The sequence below is a fragment of the Prunus avium genome, chromosome 8 (assembly GCF_965620075.1).
Source record: "Prunus avium chromosome 8, drPruAviu1.hap1.1, whole genome shotgun sequence".
NCBI classification, from domain to species: Eukaryota; Viridiplantae; Streptophyta; class Magnoliopsida; order Rosales; family Rosaceae; genus Prunus; species Prunus avium.
In genome coordinates, this window is record NC_142291.1 from 10,354,815 (window position 1) to 10,376,364 (window position 21,550).

The following is a 21,550-nucleotide window of genomic DNA, read 5'->3' on the forward strand; positions in this document are numbered from 1 at the left end:
TGCGATAATTGAACCAAAACAAAAAAAAACAAAAAAACTGACAACGTTAAGAACAACCCCAATAATTTCGGCAGTGGGCGTCGAGTCCTGTTGTTTTTTCGCTTTCGTTCGTTTGCGGTGCCCGGTTAATTGGAGACGAGCTCCACGGGGTGATGTAGGACAGATGGCGTAAGTTATTGGAGAGGAGCTGGACCGACGCGCGTGCAACGGCAAATCGGGCAAACCGCTGATCTGAGCTCCGACCTCAGAATTGGGCCCACGAACCATCGATTCGAAGGCAACGGCATCGCGAGTAAAACTCATTGCGTCGCCATGAGTCGTGGGCTTTTTCGGGTATCCGACGTCGTTTACTAGCCCGAAATCCAGTTTTTGAAGTTTTTGGTAACTGTGTTATTTTCCTATTTTAATTCCTTCGTTAATCCTAGGCTTTCTAGGAGTATTTAATCATAGTGTGCCCCGATTGTCACGCTGCGCCGAGGGGTCGTGATAAAACAAAGACATCCAGATGAATAAGATGACGGAAAGCAAACGCCCACGACAATTGAAACGTCAACAAGGCAAAAAAAGAAGGGATGCAACACGAGGACTTCCCAGGAGGTCACCCATCCTAGTACTACTCTCGCCCAAACTCGCTTAACTTCGGAGTTCTGATGGGATCCGGTGCATGTGAGTTGGTATGATCGCATCCGTTAGCTTATAACGCCTAAAAGTATATAAGCCACGTTTGAGCCATGCCATATGACCATGGGTTGGCTATCCAACGCCCCCCGCATGAAATGGCATGGCCTGTCAAGCCTTGTCGTCGCCACCCCTACCACGTGTCGCGCGCAGGCCTGCCGAACTGCCGGTTCCGATCGGCTGTGGGGCCTACCTTACGATAATTGAACCAAAACAAAAAAAACAAAAAAGCTGACAACGTTAAGAACAACCCCAATAATTTCGGCAGTGGGCGTCGAGTCCTGCTGTTTTTTCGCTTTCGTTCGTTTGCGGTTCCCGGTTAATTGGAGACGAGCTCTACGGGGTGATGTAGGACAGATGGCGTAAGTTATTGGAGAGGAGCTGGACCGACGCGCGTGCAACGGCAAATCGGGCAAACCGCTGATCTGGGCTCCGAACTCAGAATTGGGCCCACGAACCGTCGATTCGAAGGCAACGGCGTCGCGAGTAAAACTCATTGCGTGGCCATGAGTCGTGGGCTTTTTCGGGCATCCGACGTCGTTTACTAGCCCGAAATCCAGTTTTTGAAGTTTTTGGTAACTGTGTTATTTTCCTATTTTAATTCCTTCGTTAATCCTAGGCTTTCTAGGAGTATTTAATCATAGTGTGCCCCGATTGTCACGCTGCGCCGAGGGGTCGTGATAAAACAAAGACATCCAGATGAATAAGATGACGGAAAGCAAACGCCCACGACAATTGAAACGTCAACAAGGCAAAAAAAGAAGGGATGCAACACGAGGACTTCCCAGAAGGTCACCCATCCTAGTACTACTCTCGCCCAAACTCGCTTAACTTCGGAGTTCTGATGGGATCCGGTGCATGTGAGTTGGTATGATCGCATCCGTTAGCTTATAACGCCTAAAAGTATATAAGCCACGTTTGAGCCACGCCATATGACCATGGGTTGGCTATCCAACGCCCCCCGCATGAAATGGCATGGCCTGTCAAGCCTTGTCGTCGCCACCCCTACCACGTGTCGCGCGCAGGCCTGCCGAACTGCCGGTTCCGATCGGCTGTGGGGCCTACCTTGCGATAATTGAACCAAAACAAAAAAAAACAAAAAAACTGACAACGTTAAGAACAACCCCAATAATTTCGGCAGTGGGCGTCGAGTCCTGTTGTTTTTTCGCTTTCGTTCGTTTGCGGTGCCCGGTTAATTGGAGACGAGCTCCACGGGGTGATGTAGGACAGATGGCGTAAGTTATTGGAGAGGAGCTGGACCGACGCGCGTGCAACGGCAAATCGGGCAAACCGCTGATCTGAGCTCCGACCTCAGAATTGGGCCCACGAACCATCGATTCGAAGGCAACGGCGTCGCGAGTAAAACTCATTGCGTCGCCATGAGTCGTGGGCTTTTTCGGGTATCCGACGTCGTTTACTAGCCCGAAATCCAGTTTTTGAAGTTTTTGGTAACTGTGTTATTTTCCTATTTTAATTCCTTCGTTAATCCTAGGCTTTCTAGGAGTATTTAATCATAGTGTGCCCCGATTGTCACGCTGCGCCACGGGGTCGTGATAAAACAAAGACATCCAGATGAATAAGATGACGGAAAGCAAACGCCCACGACAATTGAAACGTCAACAAGGCAAAAAAAGAAGGGATGCAACACGAGGACTTCCCAGGAGGTCACCCATCCTAGTACTACTCTCGCCCAAACTCGCTTAACTTCGGAGTTCTGATGGGATCCGGTGCATGTGAGTTGGTATGATCGCATCCGTTAGCTTATAACGCCTAAAAGTATATAAGCCACGTTTGAGCCACGCCATATGACCATGGGTTGGCTATCCAACGCCCCCCCGCATGAAATGGCATGGCCTGTCAAGCCTTGTCGTCGCCACCCCTACCACGTGTCGCGCGCAGGCCTGCCGAACTGCCGGTTCCGATCGGCTGTGGGGCCTACCTTACGATAATTGAACCAAAACAAAAAAAACAAAAAAGCTGACAACGTTAAGAACAACCCCAATAATTTCGGCAGTGGGCGTCGAGTCCTGCTGTTTTTTCGCTTTCGTTCGTTTGCGGTTCCCGGTTAATTGGAGACGAGCTCCACGGGGTGATGTAGGACAGATGGCGTAAGTTATTGGAGAGGAGCTGGACCGACGCGCGTGCAACGGCAAATCGGGCAAACCGCTGATCTGGGCTCCGAACTCAAAATTGGGCCCACGAACCGTCGATTCGAAGGCAACGGCGCCGCGAGTAAAACTCATTGTGTTGCCATGAGTCGTGGGCTTTTTCGGGCATCCGACGTCGTTTACTAGCCCGAAATCCAGTTTTTGAAGTTTTTGGTAACTGTGTTATTTTCCTATTTTAATTCCTTCGTTAATCCTAGGCTTTCTAGGAGTATTTAATCATAGTGTGCCCCGATTGTCACGCTGCGCCACGGGGTCGTGATAAAACAAAGACATCCAGATGAATAAGATGACGGAAAGCAAACGCCCACGACAATTGAAACGTCAACAAGGCAAAAAAAGAAGGGATGCAACACGAGGACTTCCCAGGAGGTCACCCATCCTAGTACTACTCTCGCCCAAACTCGCTTAACTTCGGAGTTCTGATGGGATCCGGTGCATGTGAGTTGGTATGATCGCATCCGTTAGCTTATAACGCCTAAAAGTATATAAGCCACGTTTGAGCCATGCCATATGACCATGGGTTGGCTATCCAACGCCCCCCGCATGAAATGGGATGCCGTCGCATGAAATGGCATGGTCTGTCAGGCCTTGTCGTCACCACCCCTACCATGTGTCGCATGCAGGCCTGCCGAACTGCCGGTTCCGATCGGCTGTGGGGCCTACCTTACGATAATTGAACCAAAACAAAAAAAAACAAAAAAACTGACAACGTTAAGAACAACCCCAATAATTTCGGCAGTGGGCGTCGAGTCCTGTTGTTTTTTCGCTTTCGTTCGTTTGCGGTGCCCGGTTAATTGGAGACGAGCTCCACGGGGTGATGTAGGACAGATGGCGTAAGTTAATGGAGAGGAGCTGGACCGACGCGCGTGCAACGGCAAATCGGGCAAACCGCTGATCTGGGCTCCGACCTCAGAATTGGGCCCACGAACCGTCGATTCGAAGGCAACGGCGTCGCGAGTAAAACTCATTGCGTTGCCATGAGTCGTGGGCTTTTTCGGGCATCCGACGTCGTTTACTAGCCCGAAATCCAGTTTTTGAAGTTTTTGGTAACTGTGTTATTTTCCTATTTTAATTCCTTCGTTAATCCTAGGCTTTCTAGGAGTATTTAATCATAGTGTGCCCCGATTGTCACGCTGCGCCACGGGGTCGTGATAAAACAAAGACATCCAGATGAATAAGATGACGGAAAGCAAACGCCCACGACAATTGAAACGTCAACAAGGCAAAAAAAGAAGGGATGCAACACGAGGACTTCCCAGGAGGTCACCCATCCTAGTACTACTCTCGCCCAAACTCGCTTAACTTCGGAGTTCTGATGGGATCCGGTGCATGTGAGTTGGTATGATCGCATCCGTTAGCTTATAACGCCTAAAAGTATATAAGCCACGTTTGAGCCATGCCATATGACCATGGGTTGGCTATCCAACGCCCCCCGCATGAAATGGGATGCCGTCGCATGAAATGGCATGGTCTGTCAGGCCTTGTCGTCACCACCCCTACCATGTGTCGCATGCAGGCCTGCCGAACTGCCGGTTCCGATCGGCTGTGGGGCCTACCTTACGATAATTGAACCAAAACAAAAAAAAACAAAAAAACTGACAACGTTAAGAACAACCCCAATAATTTCGGCAGTGGGCGTCGAGTCCTGTTGTTTTTTCGCTTTCGTTCGTTTGCGGTGCCCGGGTAATTGGAGACGAGCTCCACGGGGTGATGTAGGACAGATGGCGTAAGTTATTGGAGAGGAGCTGGACCGACGCGCGTGCAACGGCAAATCGGGCAAACCGCTGATCTGGGCTCCGACCTCAGAATTGGGCCCACGAACCGTCGATTCGAAGGCAACGGCGTCGCGAGTAAAACTCATTGCGGTGCCATGAGTCGTGGGCTTTTTCGGGCATCCGACGTCCTTTACTAGCCCGAAATCCAGTTTTTGGAGTTTTTGGTAACTGTGTTATTTTCCTATTTTAATTCCTTCGTTAATCCTAGGCTTTCTAGGAGTATTTAATCATAGTGTGCCCCGATTGTCACGCTGCGCCACGGGGTCGTGATAAAACAAAGACATCCAGATGAATAAGATGACGGAAAGCAAACGCCCACGACAATTGAAACGTCAACAAGGCAAAAAAAGAAGGGATGCAACACGAGGACTTCCCAGGAGGTCACCCATCCTAGTACTACTCACGCCCAAACTCGCTTAACTTCGGAGTTCTGATGGGATCCGGTGCATGTGAGTTGGTATGATCGCATCCGTTAGCTTATAACGCCTAAAAGTATATAAGCCACGTTTGAGCCATGCCATATGACCATTGGTTGGCTATCCAACGCCCCCCGCATGAAATGGCATGGCCTGTCAGGCCTTGTCGTCGCCACCCCTACCATGTGTCGCGCGCAGGCCTGCCGAACTGCCGGTTCCGATATGCTGTGGGGCCTACCTTACGATAATTGAACCAAAACAAAAAAAAACAAAAAAACTGACAAAGTTAAGAACAACCCCAATAATTTCGGCAGTGGGCGTCGAGTCCTGTTGTTTTTTCGCTTTCGTTCGTTTGCGGTGCCCGGGTAATTGGAGACGAGCTCCACGGGGTGATGTAGGACAGATGGCGTAAGTTATTGGAGAGGAGCTGGACCGACGCGCGTGCAACGGCAAATCGGGCAAACCGCTGATCTGGGCTCCGACCTCAGAATTGGGCCGACGAACCGTCGATTCGAAGGCAACGGCGTCGCGAGTAAAACTCATCGCGTTGCCATGTGTCGTGGGCTTTTTCGGGCATCCGACGTCGTTTACTAGCCCGAAATCCAGTTTTTGAAGTTTTTGGTAACTGTGTTATTTTCCTATTTTAATTCCTTCGTTAATCCTAGGCTTTCTAGGAGTATTTAATCATAGTGTGCCCCGATTGTCACGCTGCGCCAAGGGGTCGTGATAAAACAAAGACATCCAGATGAATAAGATGACGGAAAGCAAACGCCCACGACAATTGAAACGTCAACAAGGCAAAAAAAGAAGGGATGCAACACGAGGACTTCCCAGGAGGTCACCCATCCTAGTACTACTCTCGCCCAAACTCGCTTAACTTCGGAGTTCTGATGGGATCCGGTGCATGTGAGTTGGTATGATCGCATCCGTTAGCTTATAACGCCTAAAAGTATATAAGCCACGTTTGAGCCATGCCATATGACCATGGGTTGGCTATCCAACGCCCCCCGCATGAAATGGGATGCCGTCGCATGAAATGGCATGGTCTGTCAGGCCTTGTCGTCACCACCCCTACCATGTGTCGCATGCAGGCCTGCCGAACTGCCGGTTCCGATCGGCTGTGGGGCCTACCTTACGATAATTGAACCAAAACAAAAAAAAACAAAAAAACTGACAACGTTAAGAACAACCCCAATAATTTCGGCAGTGGGCGTCGAGTCCTGTTGTTTTTTCGCTTTCGTTCGTTTGCGGTGCCCGGGTAATTGGAGACGAGCTCCACGGGGTGATGTAGGACAGATGGCGTAAGTTATTGGAGAGGAGCTGGACCGACGCGCGTGCAACGGCAAATCGGGCAAACCGCTGATCTGGGCTCCGACCTCAGAATTGGGCCCACGAACCGTCGATTCGAAGGCAACGGCGTCGCGAGTAAAACTCATTGCGGTGCCATGAGTCGTGGGCTTTTTCGGGCATCCGACGTCCTTTACTAGCCCGAAATCCAGTTTTTGGAGTTTTTGGTAACTGTGTTATTTTCCTATTTTAATTCCTTCGTTAATCCTAGGCTTTCTAGGAGTATTTAATCATAGTGTGCCCCGATTGTCACGCTGCGCCACGGGGTCGTGATAAAACAAAGACATCCAGATGAATAAGATGACGGAAAGCAAACGCCCACGACAATTGAAACGTCAACAAGGCAAAAAAAGAAGGGATGCAACACGAGGACTTCCCAGGAGGTCACCCATCCTAGTACTACTCACGCCCAAACTCGCTTAACTTCGGAGTTCTGATGGGATCCGGTGCATGTGAGTTGGTATGATCGCATCCGTTAGCTTATAACGCCTAAAAGTATATAAGCCACGTTTGAGCCATGCCATATGACCATTGGTTGGCTATCCAACGCCCCCCGCATGAAATGGCATGGCCTGTCAGGCCTTGTCGTCGCCACCCCTACCATGTGTCGCGCGCAGGCCTGCCGAACTGCCGGTTCCGATATGCTGTGGGGCCTACCTTACGATAATTGAACCAAAACAAAAAAAAACAAAAAAACTGACAAAGTTAAGAACAACCCCAATAATTTCGGCAGTGGGCGTCGAGTCCTGTTGTTTTTTCGCTTTCGTTCGTTTGCGGTGCCCGGGTAATTGGAGACGAGCTCCACGGGGTGATGTAGGACAGATGGCGTAAGTTATTGGAGAGGAGCTGGACCGACGCGCGTGCAACGGCAAATCGGGCAAACCGCTGATCTGGGCTCCGACCTCAGAATTGGGCCGACGAACCGTCGATTCGAAGGCAACGGCGTCGCGAGTAAAACTCATCGCGTTGCCATGTGTCGTGGGCTTTTTCGGGCATCCGACGTCGTTTACTAGCCCGAAATCCAGTTTTTGAAGTTTTTGGTAACTGTGTTATTTTCCTATTTTAATTCCTTCGTTAATCCTAGGCTTTCTAGGAGTATTTAATCATAGTGTGCCCCGATTGTCACGCTGCGCCAAGGGGTCGTGATAAAACAAAGACATCCAGATGAATAAGATGACGGAAAGCAAACGCCCACGACAATTGAAACGTCAACAAGGCAAAAAAAGAAGGGATGCAACACGAGGACTTCCCAGGAGGTCACCCATCCTAGTACTACTCTCGCCCAAACTCGCTTAACTTCGGAGTTCTGATGGGATCCGGTGCATGTGAGTTGGTATGATCGCATCCGTTAGCTTATAACGCCTAAAAGTATATAAGCCACGTTTGAGCCATGCCATATGACCATGGGTTGGCTATCCAACGCCCCCCGCATGAAATGGCATGGCCTGTCAAGCCTTGTCGTCGCCACCCTTACCATGTGTCGCGCGCAGGCCTGCCGAACTGCCGGTTCCGATCGGCTGTGGGGCCTACCTTACGATAATTGAACCAAAAAAAAAAAAACAAAAAAACAGACAACGTTAAGAACACCCCCAATAATTTCGGCAGTGGGCGTCGAGTCCTGTTGTTTTTTCGCTTTCGTTCGTTTGCGGTGCCCGGTTAATTGGAGACGAGCTCCACGGGGTGATGTAGGACAGATGGCGTAAGTTATTGGAGAGGAGCTGGACCGACGCGCGTGCAACGGCAAATCGGGCAAACCGCTGATCTGGGCTCCGACCTCAGAATTGGGCCTACGAACCGTCGATTCGAAGGCAATGGCGTCGCCAGTAAAACTCATTGCGGTGCCATGGGTCGTGGGCTTTTTCGGGCATCCGACGTCGTTTACTAGCCCGAAATCCAATTTTTGAAGTTTTTGGTAACTGTGTTATTTTCCTATTTTAATTCCTTCGTTAATCCTAGGCTTTCTAGGAGTATTTAATCATAGTGTGCCCCGATTGTCACGCTGCGCCAAGGGGTCGTGTTAAAACAAAGACATCCAGATGAATAAGATGACGGAAAGCAAACGCCCACGACAATTTAAACGTCAACAAGGCAAAAAAAGAAGGGATGCAACACGAGGACTTCCCAGGAGGTCACCCATCCTAGTACTAGTCTACCCCAAACTCGCTTAACTTCGGAGTTCTGATGGGATCCGGTGCATGTGAGTTGGTGTGATCGCATCCGTTATCTTATAACGCCTAAAAGTATATAAGCCACGTTTGAGCCATGCCATATGACCATGGGTTGGCTATCCAACGCCCCCCGCATGAAATGGCATGGCCTGTCAAGCCTTGTCGTCGCCACCCTTACCATGTGTCGCACGCAGGCCTGCCGAACTGCCGGTTCCGATCGGCTGTGGGGCCTACCTTACGATAATTGAACCAAAACAAAAAAAACAAAAAAACTGACAATGTTAAGAACAACCCCAATAATTTCGGCAGTGGGCGTCGAGTCCTGTTGTTTTTTCGCTTTCGTTCGTTTGCGGTGCCCGGTTAATTGGAGACGAGCTCCACGGGGTGATGTAGGACAGATGGCGTAAGTTATTGGAGAGGAGCTGGACCGACGAGCGTGCAACGTCAAATCGGGCAAACCGCTGATCTGGGCTCTGTTGCGTAGATACAGCTGCACCAAAATGGATTCAGTTGCATCCTCAACTTGTGATACTCGCAAGTGCACGAACCGTTGGTAGTATAGCATATGTAAGTGCGAGGTCGATTCCACAGGGATTGGTGATTGAATGATCCAATTTAGTTTCCCTACACAAAATAGAAACAAAAACAAAGAACATAAAACAAGGAAGAAAGAAATAAGTAACTCAAGCAAATAAGTTCCCAAGTTCAATTTAGATTAATGGATTGATTCTAGCTAAAGTATGATTAAGCCATGGTGTGTGGTCATAACCTTGTGTTCCTAATTCCCTAATTTGATCATTTGTTGTCTAACCTAAAATTAAGCATTAGGAACCCATTAAGCATAGAAGAACAATTTAAACAACCAAGCATGTATCTAATCCCTGTTGTCGAATGTCCATACATACTCTTCCTATTCATAGTTCAATTCGAATTAAAGTATGGTGTCTACTCTTAATTCAAACCAAGATAGCTAACATGCAAGCCTAAATGGTGATCAATCATTCAAACTAGCATATTAACTTATAAGCATAATGAATAAGAACAAAAATCATAATTGAAACTTGGAAACTAATCAAACTTGAAACTAAAGAAAAGAATTTACATAACAATGAAAATTAAAGTAGAACTTGGAAAGACTTAAAGGAAAATTTCAGCACAAAGATCTCATTATAACAATTGAAAACTAGAAAGAGAAACTAAGAGAATTTGAGGGAGAGAAGGGAAGGGAGCTCTAGAGAAGTGTTTGAGAGCTCCCCCCCTTGGGGTGTGTTTACAAGCTTAGAGAACTTCCCTATTTATAGGCCTAGGGGAAGTGAAAATCTGAATTCAATATGGCTAATGCATACAACACTTGTTTTATAAAATCTGAAATGGTTGATGCACTTGTATTAGAAAATCTAAATTGGGTGATGCACTTGTATTAGAAAATCTTGAATTGGTTGATGCACTTCACCAATAGATCCCACCAGCAGCCCTAGCTCATCTTCATGTCACCATGACCAAGCTTCCAACCAGAAATGATAGCTCATACCTAGCTCACCATGACCAAGCATCCAACCAGCACATGCTGAGGTCAGCATGACCAGCAACTTCAAGGGCTTACAACTTGGGCTTCTCTTAATCAAATTAGGGCTTTAAGCACTCGAAATTGAAGTTCAGAATGTCTTCTTTCCAGCCATATGTTATTTGGGCCAATCCAAGGTCGGAGGAAGAAGTTAAGGCCGAAACAAATTGCTAACTCATTTTCCGCGCTGATAAGATCCATCCTGAGCATGGTTCTGTGTTTGCTAGGTAACGGACTCCAGATTTATCCAATGGGGCTGAATTTTGGATATGTTATAGTACACACCAATTGGAACAACTTTCATGAAGAATGTGGCCTCATTCGAGCTATGTAGGTGGTTGAAACAAAGCTTGCAATATGACCTACGGAACTGGACTGGCAGGGGGCTGTAGCCAAAATGAGTTTGTCTTTAAGCTCTTCATCCATTCATCCAAATTAGGCCTTAACATGCTTGAATTGCATGAATTATGCTCTCTAAAGCCATCATTATTACCTAAAGCTCAATGAACTGAAAGATAAACACAAAAAGGATTAAAAGCACAAGTTTAACTCAAAAACATAACCAAATCATAAGCTAGAAGGGTACAAAATGATATACAATTATGAACCGATCAAATACCCCCAAACCTAGATTTTGCTAGTCCTCGAGCAAAACAACACAAAACAAAGTTAAAAACAAAACAAGAAGTTAACTAGACCACTTTCGTAGGTAACTCGATTGCATTGAGCGAATGCAACAAGCCTTTAAACCTCTAGGCATCCCTAGTAGGAGGAGTTGTGTCTCCTGAGGGTTTAACAGATACGATACCCACAAACGTTTTTCTAACTCTACAAAACAAAATGGTTAGAAAACTTAATAGATTTGTTAGTCCTTAAGCAAAAACAAAAACAAAAATAATTACAAAAACAAAAACAAAAATAAAAGAAATAAAAATAAAACTCAAAACAATTTTTCCGAACATTTTCTGAAGAGAAATGACTCATGCACATGACTCAAAAATTTTAACAATAAAAACTCAATTTTAGACATTATTTACAAGGCGGCAAAGTTCAAAACATAACATGTTCAAAGTGTATTAGTGTGATAGCCAAATGCAACAAATTCCCCAATCTTAGTTTTCACACAATTTCAAAAATCATACAAAGCACAAATTCAACTTCAAATCTCACCAAAGTTGTCCTCTCACAAATGAATCACTCAGAAGAGGGCTATAATGCAACACTCAGTTATAAACATGAGATTAGAGTTAAACCATAAAGACTTAACTCGAAATAGAAAGATGAAGAACTTGCATTAATATGATCTCAAGAAGGATGCCAAACACTTAAAAGTAAGAAAATGCATGCAATTCAACCATATGACATTTAAGATCAATTTAGGTCTTTATTATAGGTTGTAATGGGGCCAAGGGTGTAAGGTGAGTGAGAAATGAAAGGTATGGATAATACAAAGTCCAAGGAACTCAAAATGTAAGAGCATAAAATAATTGTTTACAAGACTTCGAATCATCACGATTAGATTTTTTTCTTTTACATGATCAAAACTCCTTATACCTTCATTTACATTGATTCAAACTCCTTTCCAAACACCAAATTATTTTGAAGGCCCAAAAATGAAACCCAAAAATGAAATTTCATTCAACCACCACTTAATCACAATTTTTTCTCTTTTCTTTTCTTTTCTTTCACCAATTGAGTGAATTTTTTTTTTCTTCTTTATGTAATATCCCTTCCCAAACTTAGCATGAAAAACACATCCGAATTAGAGCTCATGAGTTCCTTAGAAAGGTAAATTCTTGTTTTTCGGGCTAAGGCGAGGAAATATAATTGGTAAAATGAAAGAAAAGGTTTACATGTAGGCTCAAAATGGTTAACAATGGAAAATCATGCTTAAGCATGCATAAGGTTAGCTTGAAAGGCACAAACGATCCAAAGAGGGCCTTAATATCACTTCTTAAATGTCATGAAATCAAATTGCATAAGAATTAATGACTTTTAAGTGTTCAACCAAATCAATGAATAATGAGATCAAACAACAACTTTGATGACAAGAAAATAAGAGTATGTGTATAACACTCATGAAATGAAGCACAAGGCTCAAAAGCTCACATTTATGGTTATATAAGTCTAATTTATGCTTGATACAATTCTTTGGGTCATGCAAATCCTTTAATTGGAGAATTATGAAACAAATGGCAAGTGCAAAGAAGGTTTCGAACATATCATGCTAGAACGATGCCAAATTAATCAATTAATTAAATTTTTTTTTTTTTACAATAAAAATTTACAAGGAAAAAAAAAAAATAATAAATAAAATTCAATTTTCATTTAAGTCATGCAAACATTTATCACAATCTCATCAAATGTGTTCGGAAAGTGAATAAAATCAAAATCAAAATCAAAATAAAAGCAAGACTTAACAAAATAAAAAAATAAAAACAAGCAAATAAAAAAAAATTTAAATTAAATTAAGGAAAAACCAATTTTACATGGTAAACTCCAATACCCCCAAACCTAGAAATGAACATTGTCCTCAATGTTTAAAAATTAGCCACAAACAATGTCATAACAACAAATGAAAGGTATTAAAGCAAATAAAAAAAAATCACAAAATCACAAAAGAAAACAAAAACAAAATAATTATAAAATAAAAATTACAACACAAACAAAAAAACAAAAAAAAATGAAACAGTAAACCCTAATCACACAATTCTGAAACCCAAAAAAATTTTGAAGCCCAAAGCCCACAATTTCGAAACACAAACCACGGTGAATTTAACCCACTTTGAAACCCAAACTAAAGTGAAACCCGACCCACAATTTGTTTTCAATTCCGGCTTTTTATTATTATTTAGTTTTGTAAAAACAAACTATCGAACCGTGATTAGCAACACAAAGAGCGGGATTTTAACATGGGTCATGATGTCTCGGTTTAGTGTAAGGGACCAACAGACAAGGCGAGACACGTGTCGACGCATAGAGGCGCCGCAGACTCCACAAGCAAAAATTACGGGCTCATGGAAAGGCGCGAAGACTTTACTGAACGCGTTCGTTCAGAAAAGACACGTCGTGATAAATGAGTTGGGTATGGTTGGAAGGCGAGAAGGTTGTGGGACTCAGGGAATGCTGGAGATTCAGAAAATGCTCAGATGCTGTAATGGCTAGGGTTTGTCAAAGACTAAGTCTATAAGAAAGGGTGAAAAAAAAAAAACGCAAACTCAGAAACACACAAAAGAGAAAAGAAAGAAAGAAGAAAAGAGAGTGAGAAATCAAATGGCCTCTAACTACCCATTTTCGTTGGATCTCAACCTAGCTCCACCGACTCAGACACGAGGCCAAGCAGCGGCACCAGTATGGATGCCCTACTTTGCTTCCGCACGGGGGCCTGTGACAGTAACTGACTCAATACTCCTGGACAACGATGTTGCCATTGGAGTGGCTAGAAATTTAGTGACTCCTAAAGATATACGTGTTCTGGGGACAAGGGATGACAACCGGGTCGTGAGCGATGCCCTAGCACTGAGCGTGCAGAGTACGGCAACAGTCGCAAGTTTGGGTCATCGCCTACTTGCGAAGTCCCATGAGGTAGAGGTGCTGAAAGGTCAGTTGGCGGTGGAGCGAAGTATGGTTGAGGAGTGTCAGACTGCTATAAAAAGCTTGAAAAGGGAGAGGTCAAGGATAGTGGAGGTGAATCGACACCAGCTAGAAGTATTGCGGGACGAGAATAAAAACCTATCAAAAATGGTAGAGTTGTACTCTCGCGACATGCGAAAACAGCTGGAGGACCTAGACCGACCGGGTAAACGCAAACAAGCAGATCGCGAGAGTAGTTACGCTCAAGCTAAGATTGCGATCTTTGGGAGCTCAAGTGATGAGCCCCAAGAAGCTGTGCGTGAAGCCCCAGAAGAGGACAGCCAGAGGGCCAAACTCAAAGCTCCAATGGTCGAGACACCAAGCACCGAGAAGAAATGATTTCCTACTGCATTATTGTTGTTTTTATTTTATTTTGTTGTTTTTGTATTTTCGTTATTTTGTTTCGGAAATAAAAGAGTAAGGTTGCAGAAAGAAAAAGAAAAAGAAAAAGAAAACACACTTCCCAACTAAAATAAAACAAAGACGACAAACGGAAAAGAAAACACATTTCCCTAACTAAAATAAGACAAAGATGATAGCCGAAAGGGAAAGGCAAAAACACAAAGCACTAGAAAATGAAAGTAACGGGCAAAAACATTAAACACCAGAAAACACTGAGGAAAAAAAAAAAAAAAAAGTAAAGTAAAGGTGCTCCCCCTTGAAGCGATTAGGTCGAGCATGCCCGGGAAATCCGAAATGGTGTTGGCTCTCTCTCATCAGTATATGTCTATTTAAACCACACCTCTGCAAGCGGATGATACCCAGCATTTCTTCCTGCAACTCAAGGAAAAACATCAAAAAATCCATAAACAGAAAAAAAAAAAATGGCATCCTCATGCACTCACCTTGATGATCTCAACCTTGAGCTCTCACTTGCACCACCGAATGCCCAGACAAGGGCTCCTCCAAACACTGTCTTTCCAAACTCTTCATATCATCACGGCACGGCCTCAAACTTTGCTGAGGCAATACCGAACTTTTCTGAGGCACTGTCGAACAGAGCAGTGCTGCTAGGAGGCATGATTAGCAGCAAGCTCACTCCGACAGATCATCTGCATGTGGCACAGAGGTCTGATAAGGCAGCGGTAGAGGAGTCCCACAATTTAACTGTGCTCCACGCGGTCTCCGCTACCAATTTGGGCATGCGATTACTGGCGAGGACAAGGGAGTGTGCCGCGATGAGCGAGGAAATAGCTTCCTTGAAGGCTATGGTGGCGGACTTGCAGAAGCGGCTCTACTGTGCCAATCAGCACGTGGAAGCACTGCAGAGAAAAAATGAGGACCATGTGGAGCTGCTGCAGATTCTACAAGTGCGAGAAAATAGAGGCAAGCCATGATGATGATGAAGATGAAGAAGAAGAAGAAGAAGAAGAAGAAGAAGTTTTTTTTTTTTTTTTTTTTTTTTTTTGGGTTTGTTTTTTTGTTTTTAATGCAGCGTTTGAAATAAAAATGTGTTTTAACACTCAGAAATAAACTAACTAACCATACCACGTAAATAAATAAATAAACTAACATAACAAAACAAAAACAGAAACAAAACAAAAACAAAGACTCAACAGAAAAGAAAACAAAGAAAATAAAGAAAACTTAATTTAAAAACACACGAATATACAAGCAACTCACGGATGACCAGTTAAGGGCCTCAGAAAACACAGCCAGGGGATCCGGGAAGGTTGGAGGGGTCACAATGGTCCCGCTTAAAACCCAAACTTCTTAGACACCGAAGGTGTCGCCTAAAGAACTCCTAGACACTGTATTAACGGAAGTGCTCACTGGGGTTACCATAAGTCGGCTCATATGAAAAATCTTTTTTTTTTTTTAATTTTAAAATTTTTAAGATAAGAAATAAAAACAAATTAAGATAAAATGAAACAACAAACCATAAATGAAAATGAACTAAGTACTATAAACAAACTCAAACAAACGATATAAATTATTGTACTAAAAGAAACAAACCAAGAAACCAAAGAAAAAAAAACAAACAGCACTTTCTATCACCTGTTTATCACCATTTGGACAGATTCGTTTCTATGTTTTTCAGCTTCGACCTCTGTTCAGTTTTTAGGCTATAACTTTCCAACCGTAAGTCTAAATTTTACGTTCTTTATATGGTTGGATTCAGCATAGAAAAAAAAAGAACTCAACGCGGACCAAAAGGCAAAAACAACTACGAAAATAAACAGAATTCAAAGAAGAGAAAGGATTGAAATGCTCCCCCTTGAAGCGATTAGGTCGAGCATGGATGCACTTGGAGGTCGCGACTTCTCCCACTGCTCCACACTTCCCATTCTTATGATTGAGGTTGCCATCTCTCTCCATTTATTATTGAGCTATAATAAATTGCTAAAACAAACATAGAAAACTTGAAATAGAATTAAAGGATTAGGAAATAAAAACTAAAATGAAAAGGAAAATCAACACACATCCAATTCCATGTTTCAAAGCAACAAGCACCAATGGGTTGTGTAAGCTGGGACTTAAACCCAGTTCTCTTGCTTGTTGGGCAATTGTCCTTTTCTGTTGGACTACAAACACAACTTGTCCATTAACGTCATTAACTTTAAAACAAGAAATTGTCTAGTTAAGAAAAACAAATAAAATAAAGTAGGAAAGCCAAATAGAATCAAACAATGTTACCGATCCCCGGCAACGGCGCCAAAAACTTGTTACGTAGATACAGCTGCACCAAAATGGATTCAGTTGCATCCTCAACTTGTGATACTCGCAAGTGCACGAACCGTTGGTAGTATAGCATATGTAAGTGCGAGGTCGATTCCACAGGGATTGGTGATTGAATGATCCAATTTAGTTTCCCTACACAAAATAGAAACAAAAACAAAGAACATAAAACAAGGATGAAAGAAATAAGTAACTCAAGCAAATAAGTTCCCAAGTTCAATTTAGATTAATGGATTGATTCTAGCTAAAGTATGATTAAGCCATGGTGTGTGGTCATAACCTTGTGTTCCTAATTCCCTAATTTGATCATTTGTTGTCTAACCTAAAATTAAGCATTAGGAACCCATTAAGCATAGAAGAACAATTTAAACAACCAAGCATGTATCTAATCCCTGTTGTCGAATGTCCATACATACTCTTCCTATTCATAGTTCAATTCGAATTAAAGTATGGTGTCTACTCTTAATTCAAACCAAGATAGCTAACATGCAAGCCTAAATGGTGATCAATCATTCAAACTAGCATATTAACTTATAAGCATAATGAATAAGAACAAAAATCATAATTGAAACTTGGAAACTAATCAAACTTGAAACTAAAGAAAAGAATTTACATAACAATGAAAATTAAAGTAGAACTTGGAAAGACTTAAAGGAAAATTTCAGCACAAAGATCTCATTATAACAATTGAAAACTAGAAAGAGAAACTAAGAGAATTTGAGGGAGAGAAGGGAAGGGAGCTCTAGAGAAGTGTTTGAGAGCTCCCCCCCTTGGGGTGTGTTTACAAGCTTAGAGAACTTCCCTATTTATAGGCCTAGGGGAAGTGAAAATCTGAATTCAATATGGCTAATGCATACAACACTTGTTTTATAAAATCTGAAATGGTTGATGCACTTGTATTAGAAAATCTAAATTGGGTGATGCACTTGTATTAGAAAATCTTGAATTGGTTGATGCACTTCACCAATAGATCCCACCAGCAGCCCTAGCTCATCTTCATGTCACCATGACCAAGCTTCCAACCAGAAATGATAGCTCATACCTAGCTCACCATGACCAAGCATCCAACCAGCACATGCTGAGGTCAGCATGACCAGCAACTTCAAGGGCTTACAACTTGGGCTTCTCTTAATCAAATTAGGACTTTAAGCACTCGAAATTGAAGTTCAGAATGTCTTCTTTCCAGCCATATGTTATTTGGGCCAATCCAAGGTCGGAGGAAGAAGTTAAGGCCGAAACAAATTGCTAACTCATTTTCCGCGCTGATAAGATCCATCCTGAGCATGGTTCTGTGTTTGCTAGGTAACGGACTCCAGATTTATCCAATGGGGCTGAAGTTTGGATATGTTATAGTACACACCAATTGGAACAACTTTCATGAAGAATGTGGCCTCATTCGAGCTATGTAGGTGGTTGAAACAAAGCTTGCAATATGACCTACGGAACTGGACTGGCAGGGGGCTGTAGCCAAAATGAGTTTGTCTTTAAGCTCTTCATCCATTCATCCAAATTAGGCCTTAACATGCTTGAATTGCATGAATTATGCTCTCTAAAGCCATCATTATTACCTAAAGCTCAATGAACTGAAAGATAAACACAAAAAGGATTAAAAGCACAAGTTTAACTCAAAAACATAACCAAATCATAAGCTAGAAGGGTACAAAATGATATACAATTATGAACCGATCAGGCTCCGACCTCAGAATTGGGCCTACGAACCGTCGATTCGAAGGCAATGGCGTCGCGAGTAAAACTCATTGCGGTGCCATGAGTCGTGGGCTTTTTCGGGCATCCGACGTCGTTTACTAGCCCGAAATCCAATTTTTGAAGTTTTTGGTAACTGTGTTATTTTCCTATTTTAATTCCTTCGTTAATCCTAGGCTTTCTAGGAGTATTTAATCATAGTGTGCCCCGATTGTCACGCTGCGCCAAGGGGTCGTGTTAAAACAAAGACATCCAGATGAATAAGATGACGGAAAGCAAACGCCCACGACAATTTAAACGTCAACAAGGCAAAAAAAGAAGGGATGCAACACGAGGACTTCCCAGGAGGTCACCCATCCTAGTACTACTCTAGCCCAAACTCACTTAACTTCGGAGTTCTGATGGGATCCGGTGCATGCGAGTTGGTGTGATCGCATCCGTTAGCTTATAACGCCTAAAAGTATATAAGCCACGTTTGAGCCATGCCATATGACCATGGGTTGGCTATCCAACGCCCCCCGCATGAAATGGCATGGCCTGTCAAGCCTTGTCGTCGCCACCCTTACCATGTGTCGCGCGCAGGCCTGCCGAACTGCCGGTTCCGATCGGCTGTGGGGCCTACCTTACGATAATTGAACCAAAACAAAAAAAACAAAAAAACTGACAACGTTAAGAACAACCCCAATAATTTCGGCAGTGGGCGTCGAGTCCTGCTGTTTTTTCGCTTTCGTTCGTTTGCGGTGCCCGGTTAATTGGAGACGAGCTCCACGGGGTGATGTAGGACAGATGGCGTAAGTTATTGGAGAGGAGCTGGACCGACGCGCGTGCAACGGCAAATCGGGCAAACCGCTGATCTGGGCTCCGACCTCAGAATTGGGCCCATGAACCGTCGATTCGAAGGCAACGGCGTCGCGAGTTAAACTCATTGCGTTGCCATGAGTCGTGGGCTTTTTCGGGCATCCGACGTCGTTTACTAGCCCGAGATCCAGTTTTTGAAGTTTTTGGTAACTGTGTTATTTTCCTATTTTAATTCCTTCGTTAATCCTAGGCTTTCTAGGAGTATTTAATCATAGTGTGCCCCGATTGTCACGCTGCGCCAAGGGGTCGTGATAAAACAAAGACATCCAGATGAATAAGATGACGGAAAGCAAACGCCCACGACAATTGAAACGTCAACAAGGCAAAAAAAGAAGGGATGCAACACGAGGACTTCCCAGGAGGTCACCCATCTTAGTACTACTCTCGCCCAAACTCGCTTAACTTCGGAGTTCTGATGGGATCCGGTGCATGTGAGTTGGTATGATCGCATCCGTTAGCTTATAACGCCTAAAAGTATATAAACCACGTTTGAGCCATGCCATATGACCATGGGTTGGCTATCCAACGCCCCCCGCATGAAATGGCATGGCCTGTCAAGCCTTGTCGTCGCCACCCCTACCACGTGTCGCGCGCAGGCCTGCCGAACTGCCGGTTCCGATCGGCTGTGGGGCCTACCTTACGATAATTGAACCAAAACAAAAAAAACAAAAAAACTGACAACGTTAAGAACAACCCCAATAATTTCGGCAGTGGGCGTCGAGTCCTGCTGTTTTTTCGCTTTCGTTCGTTTGCGGTGCCCGGTTAATTGGAGACGAGCTCCACGGGGTGATGTAGGACAGATGGCGTAAGTTATTGGAGAGGAGCTGGACCGACGCGCGTGCAACGGCAAATCGGGCAAACCGCTGATCTGGGCTCCGACCTCAGAATTGGGCCACCGAACCGTCGATTCGAAGGCAACGGCGTCGCGAGTTAAACTCATTGCGTTGCCATGAGTCGTGGGCTTTTTCGGGCATCCGACGTCGTTTACTAGCCCGAGATCCAGTTTTTGAAGTTTTTGGTAACTGTGTTATTTTCCTATTTTAATTCCTTCGTTAATCCTAGGCTTTCTAGGAGTATTTAATCATAGTGTGCCCCGATTGTCACGCTGCGCCAAGGGGTCGTGATAAAACAAAGACATCCAGATGAATAAGATGACGGAAAGCAAACGCCCACGACAATTGAAACGTCAACAAGGCAAAAAAAGAAGGGAAGCAACACGAGGACTTCCCAGGAGGTCACCCATCCTAGTACTACTCTCGCCCAAACTCGCTTAACTTCGGAGTTCTGATGGGATCCGGTGCATGTGAGTTGGTATGATCGCATCCGTTAGCTTATAACGCCTAAAAGTATATAAGCCACGTTTGAGCCATGCCATATGACCATGGGTTGGCTATCCAACGCCCCCCGCATGAAATGGCATGGCCTGTCAAGCCTTGTCGTCGCCACCCCTACCACGTGTCGCGCGCAGGCCTGCCGAACTGCCGGTTCCGATCGGCTGTGGGGCCTACCTTACGATAATTGAACCAAAACAAAAAAAACAAAAAAACTGACAACGTTAAGAACAACCCCAATAATTTCGGCAGTGGGCGTCGAGTCCTGCTGTTTTTTCGCTTTCGTTCGTTTGCGGTGCCCGGTTAATTGGAGACGAGCTCCACGGGGTGATGTAGGACAGATGGCGTAAGTTATTGGAGAGGAGTTGGACCGACGCGCGTGCAACGGCAAATCGGGCAAACCGCTGATCTGGGCTCCGACCTCAGAATTGGGCCCACGAACCGTCGATTCGAAGGCAACGGCGTCGCGAGTTAAACTCATTGCGTTGCCATGAGTCGTGGGCTTTTTCGGGCATCCGACGTCGTTTACTAGCCCGAGATCCAGTTTTTGAAGTTTTTGGTAACTGTGTTATTTTCCTATTTTAATTCCTTCGTTAATCCTAGGCTTTCTAGGAGTATTTAATCATAGTGTGCCCCGATTGTCACGCTGCGCCAAGGGGTCGTGATAAAACAAAGACATCCAGATGAATAAGATGACGGAAAGCAAACGCCCACGACAATTGAAACGTCAACAAGGCAAAAAAAGAAGGGATGCAACACGAGGACTTCCCAGGAGGTCACCCATCCTAGTACTACTCTCGCCCAAACTCGCTTAACTTCGGAGTTCTGATGGGATCCGGTGCATGTGAGTTGGTATGATCGCATCCGTTAGCTTATAACGCCTAAAAGTATATAAGCCACGTTTGAGCCATGCCATATGACCATGGGTTGGCTATCCAACGCCCCCCGCATGAAATGGCATGGCCTGTCAAGCCTTGTCGTCGCCACCCCTACCACGTGTCGCGCGCAGGCCTGCATAACTGCCGGTTCCGATCGGCTGTGGGGCCTACCTTACGATAATTGAACCAAAACAAAAAAAACAAAAAAACTGACAACGTTAAGAACAACCCCAATAATTTCGGCAGTGGGCGTCGAGTCCTGCTGTTTTTTCGCTTTCGTTCGTTTGCGGTGCCCGGTTAATTGGAGACGAGCTCCACGGGGTGATGTAGGACAGATGGCGTAAGTTATTG

The 21,550-nt window shown here is 44.4% G+C and overlaps 13 non-coding genes and 1 pseudogene across 13 annotated transcripts; all 14 read right to left on the reverse strand.

Annotated features, from left to right (window-relative positions):
- Positions 1–569: 569 nt before the first annotated feature.
- LOC148291863 (5S ribosomal RNA) lies at positions 570–688 on the reverse strand. Its single transcript, XR_015827428.1, has one exon. It is a non-coding gene; the product is annotated as a 5S ribosomal RNA (ribosomal RNA).
- Positions 689–1,441: 753 nt separating this feature from the next.
- On the reverse strand, positions 1,442–1,560 carry LOC148291864 (5S ribosomal RNA). Its single transcript, XR_015827661.1, has one exon. It is a non-coding gene; the product is annotated as a 5S ribosomal RNA (ribosomal RNA).
- Positions 1,561–2,314: 754 nt separating this feature from the next.
- On the reverse strand, positions 2,315–2,433 carry LOC148291865 (5S ribosomal RNA). Its single transcript, XR_015827429.1, has one exon. It is a non-coding gene; the product is annotated as a 5S ribosomal RNA (ribosomal RNA).
- A 754-nt stretch (positions 2,434–3,187) lies between these two features.
- LOC148291866 (5S ribosomal RNA) lies at positions 3,188–3,306 on the reverse strand. Its single transcript, XR_015827430.1, has one exon. It is a non-coding gene; the product is annotated as a 5S ribosomal RNA (ribosomal RNA).
- A 774-nt stretch (positions 3,307–4,080) lies between these two features.
- On the reverse strand, positions 4,081–4,199 carry LOC148291867 (5S ribosomal RNA). Its single transcript, XR_015827431.1, has one exon. It is a non-coding gene; the product is annotated as a 5S ribosomal RNA (ribosomal RNA).
- Positions 4,200–4,973: 774 nt separating this feature from the next.
- LOC148291868 (5S ribosomal RNA) lies at positions 4,974–5,092 on the reverse strand. Its single transcript, XR_015827556.1, has one exon. It is a non-coding gene; the product is annotated as a 5S ribosomal RNA (ribosomal RNA).
- Positions 5,093–5,846: 754 nt separating this feature from the next.
- LOC148291869 (5S ribosomal RNA) lies at positions 5,847–5,965 on the reverse strand. Its single transcript, XR_015827433.1, has one exon. It is a non-coding gene; the product is annotated as a 5S ribosomal RNA (ribosomal RNA).
- Positions 5,966–6,739: 774 nt separating this feature from the next.
- Positions 6,740–6,858, reverse strand: LOC148291870 (5S ribosomal RNA). Its single transcript, XR_015827557.1, has one exon. It is a non-coding gene; the product is annotated as a 5S ribosomal RNA (ribosomal RNA).
- Positions 6,859–7,612: 754 nt separating this feature from the next.
- Positions 7,613–7,731, reverse strand: LOC148291871 (5S ribosomal RNA). The gene has a single exon (XR_015827434.1). It is a non-coding gene; the product is annotated as a 5S ribosomal RNA (ribosomal RNA).
- Positions 7,732–8,484: 753 nt separating this feature from the next.
- Positions 8,485–8,603, reverse strand: LOC148291872 (5S ribosomal RNA; annotated as a pseudogene).
- Positions 8,604–18,452: 9,849 nt separating this feature from the next.
- Positions 18,453–18,571, reverse strand: LOC148291873 (5S ribosomal RNA). The gene has a single exon (XR_015827006.1). It is a non-coding gene; the product is annotated as a 5S ribosomal RNA (ribosomal RNA).
- Positions 18,572–19,324: 753 nt separating this feature from the next.
- On the reverse strand, positions 19,325–19,443 carry LOC148291874 (5S ribosomal RNA). The gene has a single exon (XR_015827643.1). It is a non-coding gene; the product is annotated as a 5S ribosomal RNA (ribosomal RNA).
- A 753-nt stretch (positions 19,444–20,196) lies between these two features.
- LOC148291875 (5S ribosomal RNA) lies at positions 20,197–20,315 on the reverse strand. The gene has a single exon (XR_015826816.1). It is a non-coding gene; the product is annotated as a 5S ribosomal RNA (ribosomal RNA).
- Positions 20,316–21,068: 753 nt separating this feature from the next.
- LOC148291876 (5S ribosomal RNA) lies at positions 21,069–21,187 on the reverse strand. The gene has a single exon (XR_015827435.1). It is a non-coding gene; the product is annotated as a 5S ribosomal RNA (ribosomal RNA).
- Between the last annotated feature and the right edge of the window lie 363 nt (positions 21,188–21,550).